Source organism: Myotis brandtii, unplaced genomic scaffold (genome assembly GCF_000412655.1).
Source record: "Myotis brandtii unplaced genomic scaffold, ASM41265v1 scaffold157, whole genome shotgun sequence".
NCBI lineage: Eukaryota > Metazoa > Chordata > Mammalia > Chiroptera > Vespertilionidae > Myotis > Myotis brandtii.
The window spans coordinates 882,513-899,439 of record NW_005355708.1 but is presented as its reverse complement, the minus strand read 5'-3'; positions in this window follow the sequence as shown (position 1 = coordinate 899,439).

Here is a 16,927-nt window from a genome sequence, read left to right as displayed (position 1 = left end):
AGGAGTTTGCAAAGGGTAGGCGCTTCCAGGACCAGACTGTTTCAGCAACAAGGTTGCTAATCTTTCCATGATGATAGGCAGTTCTCAGGAAAGGAGAAAGGAGAATGGACTGACTGCGTCCCGAGGTTAACTCCTGTGTCCTGGGGCACACAGCTCTCAGCCAGCTTAGAATGTGCTTTCTCTAATCAGAACAGAACACTCACGGTGAACAGCGCTCATGATTCATATTTCTTATAATTATAGCTAGTCCCCTATTCTATTTCTGCCCCTAATACTTCCATAGGTTGAACTGTGTCCCCCACGAAATTCACATGCTAGAGTGTCCTAACCCCCAATACCGCAGAGTGTGACCTGCTTGGAGAGGGGTCTTTACAAAGGTGAACAAGTTACAGTGAGGTCATTAGGGTGGTCCCTAATCCAGCACGACCGGTGTCCTTGTAAAAAGGGGAGACGTGGACAGAGACACGCGTAGAGGGAGGTGATGTGAAGGGACACAGGGAGAAGACAGCCGCCTCCAAGCCAAGGAGCGGGGCCTGGACAGATCACAGCCTCAGGAGGAACCCACCCTGCCGGCACCTGGAATTCGGGCTTCCAGCCTCCGGGACTGTGAGCTGGTAAATTTCTGTTGTTGAAGCCACTCAGTCTGTGGTATTTTGTTCGGCAACCTTAACAATGCAATAGAGGACCGAAGGTCACTGTGGCTTACATCATAAAATGTAGTGCTGGGAACAACCTCCAAACCCTTCCGGTCCAAGGATCTCACTTCACAGATGATGCAGAGCTTCGCTGGTGCCGGAGTGGGGCTGGAACCCACACCTCCAATTGGCCCCACTGCTCCCACATGTCACACATTAATGAGTCCCTAATCATCCCAAACTGTAGGACGAAGGGCATAGTTTTCCATCTCAACCGTGAAAATGATTGCTGTAAGCAAGGCTATCGGGAATGGGTCAGAGCACCAACGCTCGCATAAATGTTTTAAGTGCTTTCTAGGCACACCCACTAAGAGACAACCAAGGTTCCCATTTCACGTCTTAACACATCTTTTTATATATATATGTATATATCTATATATATATATCTATCTATAGATATTAGATATATACATATATTTTTATTGATTTCAGAGAGGAAGGGAGAGGGGGAGAGAGATAGAAACATCAATGATGAGAGAGAATCACTGATTGGCTGCCTCCTGCACGCCCTACACTGAGGATCGAGCCTGCAACCTGGGCATGTGCCCTTGACTGAAAATCAGACTGGTTCATAGGTCAACACTCAACCACTGAGCCATGCTAGCCAGGCAACATCTTGAAAACAAGAAGCAAGAATACCACAGTGATTTTTATGACGAATCTACAACTCCTGTAAAATAAATTGAGACTTTGCACAGGTTCACACTGACCTTTCACCTAACGTCGTCGTAATCGGCAAGTGTTCATAGTCTTTCCACGTGGCCAGGAAGCCTCAATGGGGGACCTGCAAGAGAGGATAATACAGAAAGCCTCACACGCAAACAATCATTTACCTAATTTAACGGGATGATGGAGTCTCCAAATCGCACAGTGCCCTCTGAGCTTGCTGATGGGGTTGGCCTGTCAGGGTGATTTCCCAGGGACATGCCTAATACAACGACTTAAAAGATGGGGGGAAAGATATTGATCACTCTAACGCTGCACAAAAGGATAATTCAACAAATTACAGAACATAAATACAGTGGGCTGCACGCAGGGCATCAAAATGATAAATACCCTCACAGCATAGGAAATACCAGTATTAATGATACTGTATTTTGTGGAAAAAGCAATAAACAAAATGTCATTTGTTATTACAATGGTAAAAAAATGTATGTTACAGAAGACTGAAAGGGAATTCTAGAAGTTAAAACAGTTGAGACATAGGGGGACGAGAGTGTAGAGGTTTTTCCCTTTCTATAATATTATGTCCCTTTCATAATTTTAAAGTATGCTAATGAGGTGTAAAAGAAGGTGAATATAGAAAACAAGGCTCATTGGGCTGAAGTAAAAAGACCTCATGTCAGTATTGGAACTCCTGAGTCTCAGCCCAAGACTCTCAGTTAATAAAAGAAACGCCCGCCCTCGCCAGTTTGGCTCAGTGAATAGAGCATCGGCCTGCAGACCAAAGGGTCCCAGATTCAATTCCGGTCAGGGCATGTACCTCGGTTGCTGGCTCATGCCTGGCCTGGGCCCTGGTTAGGTCTCATGCAGGAGGCAACCAATCAATGTGTTTCTCTCATATTGATATTTCCCTCTGTCTTTCCCTCTCTCTTCCACTCTCCCTAAAAATCAATGGAAAAATATCCTCGGATGAGGATTAACAAAAAGAAGTAAAAAATAAAAGAGATGCTGTGCTTATATCCAGAGCCACTTGGATGTTTCAAACACCCGGCTCTTTAGAAAGCAAGGTTCCCTTAAAAATTTCCACGATTTGTTTTAATCAATCACTTCCCCAGCATTTGCTTCACCTCATTAGCTCTTCCACAGGCCAGCTGCAGAATGAGGTACGCAGTCTCCATATCACGGGAACCAAAGCCCTAAGGAAGGGCCCTGCCTCCCCCACTCCCAACCCCCGCCCCCAGGAGCCGCAGGGCCTGCCTGTCACGTCGCTTGCCTCCCAGTTTCATAGACAGATGGTTGGCGGGGCTTTGGTTCAGACAGAACATCTGAGCCCTGAGATGCCCACAGATGTGTGGGCCCCCATCACCTACCAGAGCGTCTCAAATGCTCCCCAGATACGGCCCGGGAACCACAGGTCCTCCTCGTCCTGTCAGCCCCAGAAAAATACAAAATACAGGGCCCTGGACACCGACCCAGCTATCGTCACGGGGACACCTGACAGGTGGACTTTGGAATGTTGTCTCCCGAGGTGCCTGCTGGGGTTGAGAAGACTGTGCCTCGTTCTTCCAGAACCTTCTATAGCCATGGGGAAGCACTATGACTTGTTAATACTAAAATCTGCTTTGTATTCATTTTAAGAAGCATCAGTTATCTAATAAGTAATCATCTCTCTGCTCACTATAAGTCACCTATTATTATTTCTCTAATAATGATAATACTTCTCCCAAAAAATCGTTTGCGTGTTTTCAAATAAACTATGTTAAATGTGAATTAATTCTTAGCCCTGGTCAGGTAGCCCAGTTGGTTAGAGCATCGTCCCCCTATGTCAAGGTTGTGGGTTTGATCCCCAGTCAGGGCGCACACAAGAATCAACCAATGAATGAATAAATAAGTGGAACAACAGATCAGAGTTTCTCTCTCTCCCCTTTCCTCTCTCTCTCTCTCTCTCTCTCTCAAAACCAACCAATAAATAAAAGAAGTAATTGTTTTCCCCATTTTTAATCATCAAAGACACACGCATGTAAGTACCAACCAGAGCTCCGGATCAACACGAGCAGCCAGCCACCGACCCAAGAGGCTGGCACTCCCACTCCGGCCCAGAGTGAAGAAGCTGGACTGAATCTGCCTTTGCCTCGTTTGCTCTTAGGAACATTAGCAAATGATGAACACAATACCAGGCAGTCCGTCCAGCTCAGGAACCCCAAGCTGGGATTCCGGCTGCAGGGGGTGGAGCATAAGAGAAACACACAGCCCTTGGCTCGGAGAAACCAGGAAAGCAATAATGTCAATACATCACGCAAACCAGGTAGCTGTGTGAGTAGCTCCCAACCCTGCCCGACGCTGTTCTAACAGGGACGCACATTAGGTTTTCCAACCTAAAGGGAATTGTAACAAATGTGTGCACTCCCTCTGGTGAGTAGAAGAGACAATAAATATTTGTCAAACAAATGAGCGGTGACCTAGGTTTTCTGAGACTTACTTTTTGCAAGGCGCATTCCCAGATAAGACTTCTGGCACGTGATCTCACAAAAACCCCTAAACGCAGAAGTGACCGGCGAAGTAAGTGCAGCTGCTGCCCCAGGAGGCTGCTGAGCCTGGGGTGACAGGGCTGGAAGGGGGTCTGGGGAGGAGCTCGCTCTACGATGGTCTCCCTTCTAAAGTGCTTATTCATTCTCTTCTCTCCAAGTGGCTTCCCCGTGTTTGAACCTTTGTCGGGCCAGATGGGTGACTACACAATTGGAAACCAGGCCACGAATCGATGAGGAAGTCCGAGAGCAGAGAGCGTTGAGGGCTGCAGGAGTGGAGGGGTCGGGAAGGCAGAGAGGAAAGGAGAGGGCTTTCTTGACAGAGAAACCGTTCATGCAAAAGCCCATGGGCAGAAATTAACCAGGAGTGTTTGGCCAAGCTCATGGGAACGGGCCAAGCCATGTTGGGGAAGGTTAGACAGCGAGCTCTACCCTGACTCCCCAGCAAACCCCATCTACACAGACCTTCCGTCTAGCACGCAGCCCTTTACTGTATAAAATCCGGGGCCTTTTCAAGAAAAAATCCATGTATATTCGTCACCCACTGAGAATACAAGCTCCTTAAGAGAGGTCAATGGGGGCAAACAGAGACATATGTAATACTTGCAACAATAAAGAATTTTTTTGAAAATGAGTGTAGAAATACCTCAGGCTTTTTGTCTATCAATTACAAAACATATCTCCTCGAGGGCAAAAACCTGGAGAACTCTACCAGCCAGGAATCCCTGAAAGCTGCAGAGCCGCACGGCCTGCTCAGAGGAGGGGTGCCCCTGGGGTCGGTGGCTACAGGGAGGGGAGGAGGAAAGTGGGGAGGTGGAGGGACCTCTGGCAGGGATATAGGTCCCAGCCAAGGATGAGACACACACACAATGTGCCCCGCTATCAGGCCGTGAGGTTTCCTGGCTTCATATCTGCCTCTCTCGCCAGAACAGGAGAGAAACCAAAGCACGAAATAAAAAGTCTTCTTTGAGTCCCCAACACGATGTGCTCAGAGCCTTCCTCGTGAAAGGCCCAGCCAGGCCCTTCCCCTGGGTGACCAACCGTCCTGGTTTCAAAAGCCCGAGGGGTTCCCCGAGGTGGAGAGGGCTATGCCTGGTTCTTCTAGAACCTTCCACAGCCATGTGGGGTAGCACCATGTGGGGAGGCATGAGACCAAAGCAGGGCTATTTGGGGGTTTCACTGGAACAGTCTGGACAAACCAGAATGAGTTGGTCACTCTCCATCCCATCACATGTGGGAAGGAGAGCTGACCATGCCTGCCCAGAGCTTTGCAAAGGGTTCTCCCATCATCCAAGTGTAAAAGAATCATAGGAGCCATAATCCTAGTCCCTCCACAGGCTCAGGAACCCCCGGGGCCGGGGCAGCACCTTGCAACTCGCATCCCCAGGAACTCCCAGGTGCTGAGTCTGGTAGAGAAGCAAAATCTCCCTCCAACCTGATGAACCAGAGCCCGCACTGTACCCACGTCCCCGGGCTAGTCCTCCCTACAGTCGAGCGAGCGAGTGAGCGTGTGCTGTTTCTTGTATTGTTTCAAGATCAGGGGAACCACCCAGTGGGTGACAGCTTTTCATTAGCAAGGACAGCATGGCACTGCAGGAAGGCTGGGGTGGGCGCTGCCGAGACTGTATTGGATTTGATTTCCTCTCTTCCTTCTCATCTCCAGATCGCCACATGTTTTAAGTGCTTTCCAGGCACACCCACTAACAGACAACCCAGGTTCCCATTCCATGTCTTAACACATCTTTATTAAACATATTTTTATTGATTTCAGAGAGGAAGGGAGAGAAAGAGAGATAAAAACATCAGTGATGAGAGAGAATCACTGATCGGCTGCCTCCTGCACGCCCCACACTGGGGATCAAGCCCGCAACCTGGGCATGTGCCCTGACTGGGAATCTAACCAGGACCTCCTGGTTCAGAGGTCAACACTCAACCACTGAGCCACGCTAGCCAGGCAACATCTTGAAAACAAAAAGCAGGAATACGACAGTGATTTTCATGACGAATCTACAACTCCTGTAAAATAATTTGTCATTGAGACTTTGCACAGGTTCACACTGACCTTTCACCTAACGTCGTCGTAATCGGCAAGTGTTCATAGTCTTTCCACGTGGCCAGGAAGCCTCAATGGGGGACCTGCAAGAGAGGATAATACAGAAAGCCTCACACGCAAACAATCATTTACCTAATTTAACGGGATGATGGAGTCTCCAAATCGCACAGTGCCCTCTGAGCTTGCTGATGGGGTTGGCCTGTCAGGGTGATTTCCCAGGGACATGCCTAATACAACGACTTAAAAGATGGGGAGCGGGGAGGGGGGCTGTCCTTGCTGACAGGACACCTAGTTAGCAGCACCCGGCGTCCTCCCACCTCTCCCTGTGGTGACAACCATCAGTGTCTCCAGATGCTGCCCAGGGTCCCCCAAGGGGAAAACAGCCCCCAGTTGAGAACCACCATCTCAGCCGAAAAAGAGACGCTCTTAAGGCAACAGGGACCGGGGGAGGCATGTGAGCGCTTCTCCCGCCAGGGCAGGGCGCTCATTAAAGTTTCGAAAACTAGGCCAAGCTGACCCCTGCAGGCTCCTGGAGAGAACCATCCGGGTGACCCCGGGCCCACCCGGATGAGGGGACGCTTTCTGTGGATGACACTCATGAGGACAAACAGCCCCTCGGCCTCCAGCTCCACCGCCTGCCCCTCCGCGTTCAGCCGCTCGGTATCATTTAACCCACAGCGCACAGGGAAGACCTAGTCCCTTTGTATCAGAGAGCCAGGCTGAAGGGAGCCGCGGGCTTCTAGCAGCATTAAGAAAAAAAGAAGACTGGGTCGTTTCTGTAAGAACCACAGAAAGAAACCGTCTGGCTCACTCCTGAGCCTGGGTAGCATGAGACATAAGACCAAAGCAGCCAGGGCTGTGGCTGCTCCGTCCCCTACTGTCCCCATAGCCCCAGGAGGAGATGAACTACTGTATTTTGTTGGTGCAAAGATGCAGGAACCCGCCCCCAGCCCCACATCGGCAGGCATCTCGGGAATCTGATGCATCCTGCAAGGTTACAGTTGCCACCAGCGAGGTGGCGGGTGGGAAGCAGCCATCGCATGAGGCAGGATCACACTCCCCAGTGGGAAAAGCAGGGGCATGAAACTCACAGCAGGCCTGGGAGGTGGGGAAGGCGCAGAGGGGGACTCTCTTGACCCGGGAGAGTCACGGAGACATGACAGTATAAGCCGTAGAGCTTGGGGTGGTCTGTCTTTTTTTCATTCTTGATAGTTTCCAGAATAATGGTGCATCCTCCCTCGGGTTGATGGAGTCAATGGAAGGCCGCCGGCTGCTGTCCAGCGTGGCTTGGGTCACCGATCTCTCTCGTGATACAGTGTAAACCCTCTCTTCGGTGAGGAGAGACCACAGTTAGTCACTCTCTTCCACGCAGCACTGCCCAACGATGATTAATGGGCCTTCTCTCAGCTTGTTTTCCTCCTCCAGGCTCTTCCTCACAACCCACCAGCAGCTCCATTCCCCAGGCCTCTCAGCATCCCTGTGGCTTTCTCCACATTCCCTCCAACCAGCTGGGGCTTTTCTTGAATGAAAGAGCATCCATGATAGGAATGGGATGAGCTGCCAGGCCAAGGCGGGTACCTGGAGCCCAGCTGCACACTGCGGGCAGAGGCTGGCTCTGGGCCCTGAAAACGAGCTGAATCAGGGAGGGCCTGCGAACCCCTGTGGTAGCCGGGACCCCAGAGTTCTCCAGGGAGCCCTGAAACCAGAGAGGGCAGGCAGCAGATCAGCATGCCCCCCCCCCCACCGTGATGTCTGTGCTGCCAGCCATCAGCCCTCAGACCTTTTGCCCAGATTTCGCCTTCAGGGCCTGTCTGAGCGCTGAGGTCCCTGGCGATCCAGCAGGAATTGACTGGATGCTAAAATAATCCCTTTATAGCCAGATAAAGACAACCTGGAGGGCTCGGCCAGCGTGGCTCAGTGGTTGAGTATTGACCTATGAACCAGGAGGTCAAGGTTCGATTCCCTGTCAGGGCACATGTCTGGGATGCTGGCTCAGGGATGCAGACTCAGGGACGCGTGCTCAATCGCACGTGTGGGGTGTGCAGGAGGCAGCCGATCAATGACTCTCTCTCATCATTGATGTTTTTATCTCTCTCTCTCCCTCTCCCTTCCTCTCTCTGAAATCAATACATAGTTTAAAAAAACACACACACACACAAAGGTGGACACCCCTGGTCTGTTGCCATAATCTCCCTTCTGTATGTTCTTCCAAAATCCTGCTCAGCAAATGCACACTTTCATCGACACGTCCAGGCATCCGGTTCACCAGGGCGGGAAGCACCGACGTCCAGCGGTGCGGCCGGAACTCGTACTGCTCCCCGGTGAGCTCTGGAGGTGACTGCATCCCCATCTCCTGCCCCCACCCCCACCTTAGCCTGCACTTCCATAGGTAAGGACTGGCGATGAGAGTCGCACCTGTTGTCACCCAACTGCTACCCCCATCCCCAAATCCAGAGCCGAGAAGCGAAAGGCCGCGAAGTTAGCCACCCAAAGAGCAGGCTCTGCTGGGGAGGAGGCTGGTGCTGGAATGGAACAGCACCAACGCGGCTTCAGGATGATTTTCCCACTGGGCGCGGTGACCTTTCGTGCCGCGTTTATTTGGTAATGACCTTTAGAGAGCAACCAACAAAAAATGAAATGCTTCAAAGGAATAAATTAGATCATGCAGATGTTCCCCAGTGGGAAGGGACGCCCAAGGAATACGGGGGACCCATAAAAGCAGCCCGGCCCCAGGAGGCCACCGTCGAGTGCGCCCATTAGACTGATACTATGTGGATGCGGAGTTCTCGAAAGCCTTTCAATCCGACCGCTGAGGACCCAGAGCCAGGCCAACCTGGGCAGAACAGATGATTATTTCCTGAATTGAACCCAAATTACCAGTTGACATTTCATTTTGGTTCCCGTTGGAGCAGAGTAACTTGCATTAGTTGGATGCCCAACAAGTGATCTACAGTGTGGGGGAGGGGGAGGTCCCAAAGGTTTGGGTCAAGAGGCAGCTTGGTGAGATCAGCATTCCAATGAAAGACACATTCATGCAAATCAGCCATTTTCAACGCGTGTGCCCCAAGGATTGTTAAAACATGCAACACCTCCATCTCCAGCCCCACCCCCCACCCCCATCTCTGAAGAAGGGGCGGGGGAGTGAAATTCCAAGCTTCCAATTAGGGCTGGGTCTTTCTGGAGACCACCCCTGCCCAGGAGTCACCCAGAGTCATCCCATTAGAACAAGAGATGCGCTTGTCACACAAGTCACAGGGTTAGGGGCTCTGTGCCAGGAATCGGGGTGGGGGTGGGGGTGGGGGCAGAAACCAATCTGTGTATTTTCTATTATCCCGCAGATGGTAAATGTTGCGTTATATTTTTTACCATGGTGGGGGTGGGGGCAGAAGCCAATCTGTGTATTTTCTATTACCCCGCAGATGGTAAATTTTGCGTTATATTTTTTACCACGATTTTTAAACCACTCGCGGATGAATGTGTAATTACGTGTCTGTAATTTTTCTTCGTTAATGGCTCCGGGCGAGGGCGGCCGAACCCACGGGAGCCCTGCTGCCCGGTTTTGAGTGGGGGCCGCCCTGCTGGGCGAGGCCTTGGGTGGCATTGCCCCTGAGGAGCCGTCCGGGGCTCCATCTCCTGTCCCCAGGAACCCATCGACACAGATTGGAAAGCGTTACAAAGCTGGATGGAGATGCAGGGGGACCATCCACACGGGCTTATGAAACAGGAGTCGTTAACAAGACAAGTCAACTGAAGCGCTCTTTGCCAAGAACTGGGCTGCACAAAACGCGGCCAAGAAACTATCCGGATGGATTGACAATCAAGGTGGGTCTCTCCTGGAAGGCCCGGGGACCCCCGGGGGGACTGCGTGGGCATGGGGCTGGCTCCCCTGCACAGTGAAACTTTCAGAGGAAGGGAGGAAGCAGGAGAGCACTGGGCTCCTGAACTGTAATTCAAGGGGGGACACACTAGAGTTCATGGGCCGAACCTGCTCACCGCCTGCTCTCTGGAAGTAAAGTTTTTTTGGAACACAGCCGCAGTCACTCTCTATGAGCTGCCTGTGGCCACTTCGCTACAATGGGAGAGGCGAGTGGTTACTACAACGAGGCCCACAAGCCGAAAATGTTTTCTCTCCGGCCACGGACAGAGGAAGTTTGCCGAAGTCCAAGTGGCTGTAGAGAAAGGAAAGGGCATCCGACTGCAGGGGAGGGCAGCGGGCTTTGCTCCCTCCTCCAGGGCCCAGGCCCCTGCTTCCTTTGTGTTCTTCCTGCTTTTCTACCTCCTAGTGCAGCCAGCTCCCGGCTGTGCATGCCGGGGCACAGAAATCCCAAGCTGCGGATAACGAGAAAGCTCTTCTAATTGGTTTTCAGTGCTAATAGGAGTCGTCCCTCTCCCTCTGCTTCCCCGAGCAGATTTCCCTTCCTAATCATGCGTGACTCAGGCTGATGCTAGGATGCACCCACACTCCCGGAGCACCCCCACCGCCCACCGCGTGCAAGGTGGCCAGGCCAAGGGGAACTCGGAAATGATCTAAAGCAGGGGCTCCCAACCTTTTTTGGCCGTGCCCCACCTAATCATCTCTAAAATCCTGATGCGACCCCCCGCCCCCGTGACATATAATTCTTACTATTCAAACAGTGAACTCCTAGTCACGTGGAAGAAGCCTAAAAGGCCACTAGCTTAGTCTAAACAAGCTTCCGAAGAACATGGCGTCCATGAAGGAGAAAAATAAAAGAATGAAAGGACAGCTGAAGTACTGAGGGAGAAATCACTAAGAAATTGTTAACATATAATAATACGAAGTGATACGAAAAATTAGCAAATAAACATATAGTAGAGAACTGAAATGCATAAATATGTCCCAATATACATTTATATACTGTATGTGAGGCCCCTAGAGCCATAAGAAATGCAAAATATTCACTGTTAATAACTCATTCTCCAATTGCCCCCCTTAAAAATCAAATTGCACCCCTGGGGGTTGTGTGCCCCACGTTGGGAACCACTGATCTAAAGGGAGGTGAACTCCAAGGAGACAGGCTGTGCCCCATTGTGAGGGGACAGAGGGCCTCACTAGCATCCAAAGGCAAATAAGAGATAGGAGTTGTCCCTGGAATAACACTTGTCAACTTACTTAGTTAGAGACTCCTTTGAAAGCTGACAAAAATTATGGAGGAGTTCCCTCCAGAAAAATGCAAGCATACATACATATCCCAACTTTGCATATAAATTCATGGGGTCTGCAATGCCTTGAAACATATGGATAGACACCAGGTTGTTAACCCTACATCTAAACCAGAGGCTTTAACTGTTCTTTTTTTTTTTTTAATTTATATTATTTTTTTTGAAGAGAGGAAGGGGGAGGGAGAGAGAGATAGAAACATCAATGATGAGAGAGAATCATTGATCCATTGCCTCCTGCACGCCCTCCAATGGAGATTGAACCCAAAACCCGAGCATTGAACCGTGGAATTGAACCGTGACCTCCTGGTTCCTAGGTCGACACTCGACCACTGAGCCACACTGGCCAGGCTTTAACTATTCTTTTGATGCAGTCAAATAAGATCTCACAGAGAGGCCCAATATCAAAGTATCTTAAAGCAGGGCTGCTGTCGCTGGCACCCCTCCCTCTGTCACCAGGGCAGCTCCGAAGGCCGTCCTTGCAGAGCCCTGCAGTGGCTGCTTTGTGGCTGGTGGTCTGACTCTACACCAGGTTCGATGGGCCTCTGCCTCCCAATAGCCCTCTGACTATGTCACTAGCAACGCATTTAATACACTGCCTGCTATTTAACAGCCATGCATGTTGACTTCCTCCCTCAGAAAATAAACTCATCCTATTCCTCGTAACTGCTTGGGTTGACACAGCTAGTTGTCTTCAGGAATTCCTTCTCCTCTTCATCCCCAATTAAAGAAACCCCATTCTTAGCTGGAAACAAGGCCACCTGGGATAAAGACTACATTTCCTAGGCTCCCTTGCAGCTATGCAAGGTCATGTGACTATGCTCTAACCTGAAAGTGTCCTAAAAGGAGAAAGCAGGCCCTTCTTCTCTGCTTCCTCTCCTTCTGGCAAGAATGCTATGCAATGGCTGTCCCTGTAGCAACCCTCTTGGACCACAAGGGACCTCAGGGATGAGAGCAACAAGACAAGGAACCTCGGAGCTGAAGAGCAACAAGACAGGAGGAACCTGGGTCACTAACACTATGGAACACAATACCAGCTCTGGACTACCTATAGGCTTTTTCTATCTAATTTCAGCCACTGTTCTTTTGGGTTTTCTATTGGAGTTTAACTTAATTGTAAGTAATTCATGGCCTCAGCACCTAGAGCAGTGAGGCTGCACTTCAGAAGGATTCAGGGAAAGTTTGCTGAAAGGAGCCTTGCTGCATAGGTGAACAAGTCCCTGCATTCTAGATTATAGCCTGGAAACCTCCCTCACTAACCTCATGCAAAACCCCAATAACATACATGGCCAAAAAAAATCACAAAATCCTTGACCTAAGTGCATCTATATGTCATTTGATACTTTTGTGGTGAAGGGAAAGATGGCTGGAAAAAGAATATTTTCTTTTTCTTTGGATAGTCCCCAAACACTGAGACTTCAATAGTGTGCAAGGGTAAGTTATTAATAAAGTAATATTGGACTAAATGGGTTAGAATTGCAGCGACATAGAAAATCAAAAGACTTCAGCACAAAACTCCTACAATTATGTAAATGAGCCACCACTTGGGAAAATGACTAAGTATGAAATTCATTATAAGTAATGTTTTCATCCCAACCTTCAAGGCCCTTGAAAACTTTAGATATATGACCCAATTTATTAGCTCAAAAAGTAAAAAAATAAAAAAGATCCCTCTAGAATACTGTTCAGTGAGTTCCATAAAATTTAATCTTAAATCACTCATAAATTATAAATCATGCAAATATCTTGTATTAATTTTTAAAGCCTCGAAACTCTGAAAATCTCTTTTGATCTTTAATGCATTTCCTGGCCTTGTTATCCTTTTATTGTTTAAAGAAATTATTGGGTTAAAGATATACACGGTAAATATATGGAAATAAATGGTACCGCATGTGCATCCATCAGGTTTTAGTTGCATGTAATAGAAGCTAACTCTGATTTATTTAAATAGAAATACAATTTCTTAAATGGTTATTGAGTCACTCGCAGAACACTCAGGAGACACAGAGGGAAAACAGCCAGGTACCACCCTATCATTACACCACAGAACCAGCCCAGTGAGGATGGGGTGCTGCTGCAAGCTGCCTCGCCAGCACCCCGGGCTCCTGGACATCATTTCCATAACCACAGCCACAGAACCTTCTGGAACCTGGACATAATCATCGCTGTAGCTGTCACCCTCATAAGAATGGACTCAGCATGCTCCCTGCTTCTGTCTGTCACCGGCTTCTCATTCAAAGCCATGTGTAGGCGCATAGTAGGAGTACGGCGCCCACGCCCAGTTTTAATGGAGGCTAGGAAGCCCCATACCTGGTTATTCCAGACACGAGCTTTGTCTCATAAGGGGAAATCCCCCGCACAGAAGCTGGTTCCCAGGTGGGCAACCACAGAGAGGAGCATCCAACGCAAGGCGATTTGTTTGAATATCATTCTCTCGGGATGACAATCTGATCCCGACGACTGTCCCAGTGCTTTCCCAGGGCATTAGTCGTTCTGGAACATCCTGGGTGGTTGTATAACACTTTATTCTGTCTATTGATTTCACTCTGTTCTAATTTGTGGTTTTTACTTCTGATTTTTGTCAATCAACTATTTCCAGCTCTGTGCAAGTTAGAAGCAGCCGTGAGGTCCATCGACTCATTAAAATGAATTAGGGCGCATTACAAAGTAACAGATACCAACATAAGACATGAATACATACTTGGCGATGGTAACGCCTTGGCAAATGTTTTACATTGGCAAAGCACGGCCCAACTGTGAAGCAGGAATCATGAGATGAAAGTGGGTTGGAAATTTAAAACTCTCTGCATTCTAAAAAAAACTTCCGACTTTGATCTGATTTTTTTCTCTATCTTTATATAGTTTGGGGTGTCCCCCCCCCCATTGTGTACATGTTAAAAGTAAGAAAATACAGACAATAAGATGAATATAAAAACACCGGCAATCTCACTGTTAGTGCCAGGCCAGGACAGTGGCTGTAAGCTCCGACTCTGGGTTTAAACTGTCTGAGCTCCAACCCCCAGGACCTTCCTCAAATTCCTTGGCCTCTCTAGCCTCCGCTCTCGCATTTATAAAGAGAGGATGTTAAGGTCCTTTCCCTCCTAGGGCTATGCATGGGTTACATGAAACAAGCCTTGAGCAGACACCTGGTATAACTGAGCTCTGAAACACTGGCTGTTATTTAGATCTTTGTCCGTGCATGGATCTAGTTATTTTTAGAAAAATAGTACATCAAACCCAGGGGGGGTCTCCAAATGAAACGACTGCCAGGAGTACACAGCAGGAATTATTTGCAAAAAAAAAAAAAAACACAGAAATTTTTAAATAGGGAGTCATAAAAAGGAAAAAAAAGACTGAAAAGCAAAAATCCTTTTTCAAAATGTTTGTAAAATATTGTGAAACTAGAGGCCCGATGCACGAAATTCGTGCAAGAGTAGGCCTTCCTTCCCCGGCTGCCGGTACCAGCTTCCCTCTGGCCCCCAGGACTCAGGCTTCCCTCCGGCCGCCGGCAGGCACCCAGGACTGGGACTTCCCTCGCAGGCCGGCTTCATCCGGAAGGTTGTCCGGAAGGACGTCTGGTCTGCTTAGCATATTATACTTTTATTATTATAGATGGTCCACAAGAACTTTCCATTCAAACAGGTACCATGTATAACACAATGGCTGGCCCAGCCGGTATGGCTCAGTGGTTGAGCATTGACCTATGAACTAGGAGGTTAGGGTTCAATTCCCAGTCAGGGCACATATCCCAGTTGCAGGCTCGATCCCCAGTAGGGGGCGTGCTGGAGGCAGCCAATCAATGATTCTCTCTCATCATTGATGTTTCTCTCTCTCCCTCTCCCATCCCCTCTGAAATCAATAAAAATATATATTTTTTAAAACCACAAAAATAACTGTCCTCTACACCCAAGGGTTTTTGACCGTCTCTCCCGCTCAAATTGTGGAGGCCCTGACATTGACCTGACATAGAAAATGCTCGAAGCGCGCTGGGCACAGCCTGGCTGTGCGAGGAGCTTAAGGCTGACGTCAGATCTGTGGGAAACTCCTCCAGCGTTGCCCAGCAATGCGGCCATCAAGCAGGCTGCTCCTGTGGGTCCTGCCAGCTGGCCACCTGCCCAGCACGAGCTCTGCAAACACGGGCCTGGCACAGATGGATGGGGATGACCGATGGGTGGGGCAGTGGTGATGCAGACGAATCACCTACGGTAGATGCGCACCCCAGAGCCCAGCGAGCCGACACATGGGTGGCTTGGGAGGCTCTTGTTTGCTGTCTGTGCTCCAGGAAGACCACCCTTGTCTGGAAATGGGGGTGGGGGGGAGAAGGGGGGAAGAAGAATGAAAAATAAAAAAAAGCTCTGGCCCCAGCCGGGTGACTCAGTTGGTTGGAGCGTCGTCCCATACACCAAAAAGGCTGCAGGTTCGATCCCCAGTCAGGGCACATACCTAGGATAAGGGTTTGATCCCTGGTTGGGGTGCTTTGGGGAGGCCACTAATCAATGTTTCTCTCTCACATTAATGTTTCTCTCCATCCCTCTCTCTCTAAAATCAATACATATCCTCAAGTAGGATTTTAAAAAATACTAATAAAAATAAATTCAAAAGCTCTGCATGCCTGATTTTTCTCCCCTCAGTTCTTCAGCTCCTTTCCAGCCTGGGGCACATTTTCCTGGTGACAGCTGGGCAGGAAGACTGAAATGGCTCCTGGACCATCAGTTACAGCCTCCCCCCCACCCCCCCCAGAGCACCGCCCTCCTCTTCCCGGGACCCCTCCTCTTCCGGGTACCCCTCCTCCAAACACCTCTGGACTCTCCGAGGCCCTGGGGGTGGCGCAGGCGGGGAGGTCAGGTCCTCTTTGTCTGCTTCCAGGCCCGATGTCTGTCTGGGGGTCTGTCCATTAGCTTCGCGATAACCACCATCTCCCTGGGCTTCTGGGAGAACCTGGAGTCTCACCACATGGGCTCCCTCCGTGACTGGGGAAAGGGATGCGGCTGGAGCCCAGAACCGGACTCGGGTCCCCGAGTCCAAGTGGCTCCAATGCCGCGTTCACTCGCTGAGAGGCCTGAAGGAAGCCACCGACCGCGCTGAGTGGGGATGGGAGTTGTTTCCCGGGAAGATCACTCCGTCCTGGGCTGTTGAGGGCCGGGCGGGATTCTGCACAGAAAGCAGCATCGCTGGGCAAGGTGCAGAGAGAGCACAGAGCAAGTATTTGTGTCCTCGCCCTCACCCACCCTGCCGGCTCTGGCAGGACTGTTAAACGAGGGACTTTAAAATGCGGCTTTGCCCACTATGTGGAGAAAGCAAGGAGGCTGTAATTCTGCCTCACATTCTGGTATCTAAACCACGCTGTCCAGCTTCCTGAGTCCCTGTCACTCCTTTTTTAAATTATTTAAAGTTCCCTTTTAGAGAGAGAGGAAGGGAGAGGGATAGAGAAATCTTCTCATCCTTTCGGACCTCGCTCAGGTGGGCGCAGGCCCCCGGTAAAGGCCCCTGACCAGCCACTCCGGGCGAAGGCAGAATCCCGGTAACATTTCACACGTTTGCCTGTGACTGTCTGGCTGCCCCACTAGAGAGGGAGCTGGCAAAGGCCCGGTGTGTTTTTCATCTCCTTATCCCCGGCCAGAAATCTGGTGTCTAGAACTGAGTCAATAGTCAAAAAGTGTTGGTTATATGGATGACTTTTGGACCAAAAAAATTCTCTGAAATTCCTGCTTCTTCCATATGCACCCGCACCCGCCCCACACCCACGCTAAAGGCTGCCATCACTTCCAACCTAAAAGCCTCTCCACCCACCATGCGAATGAAGCCCTAACGCG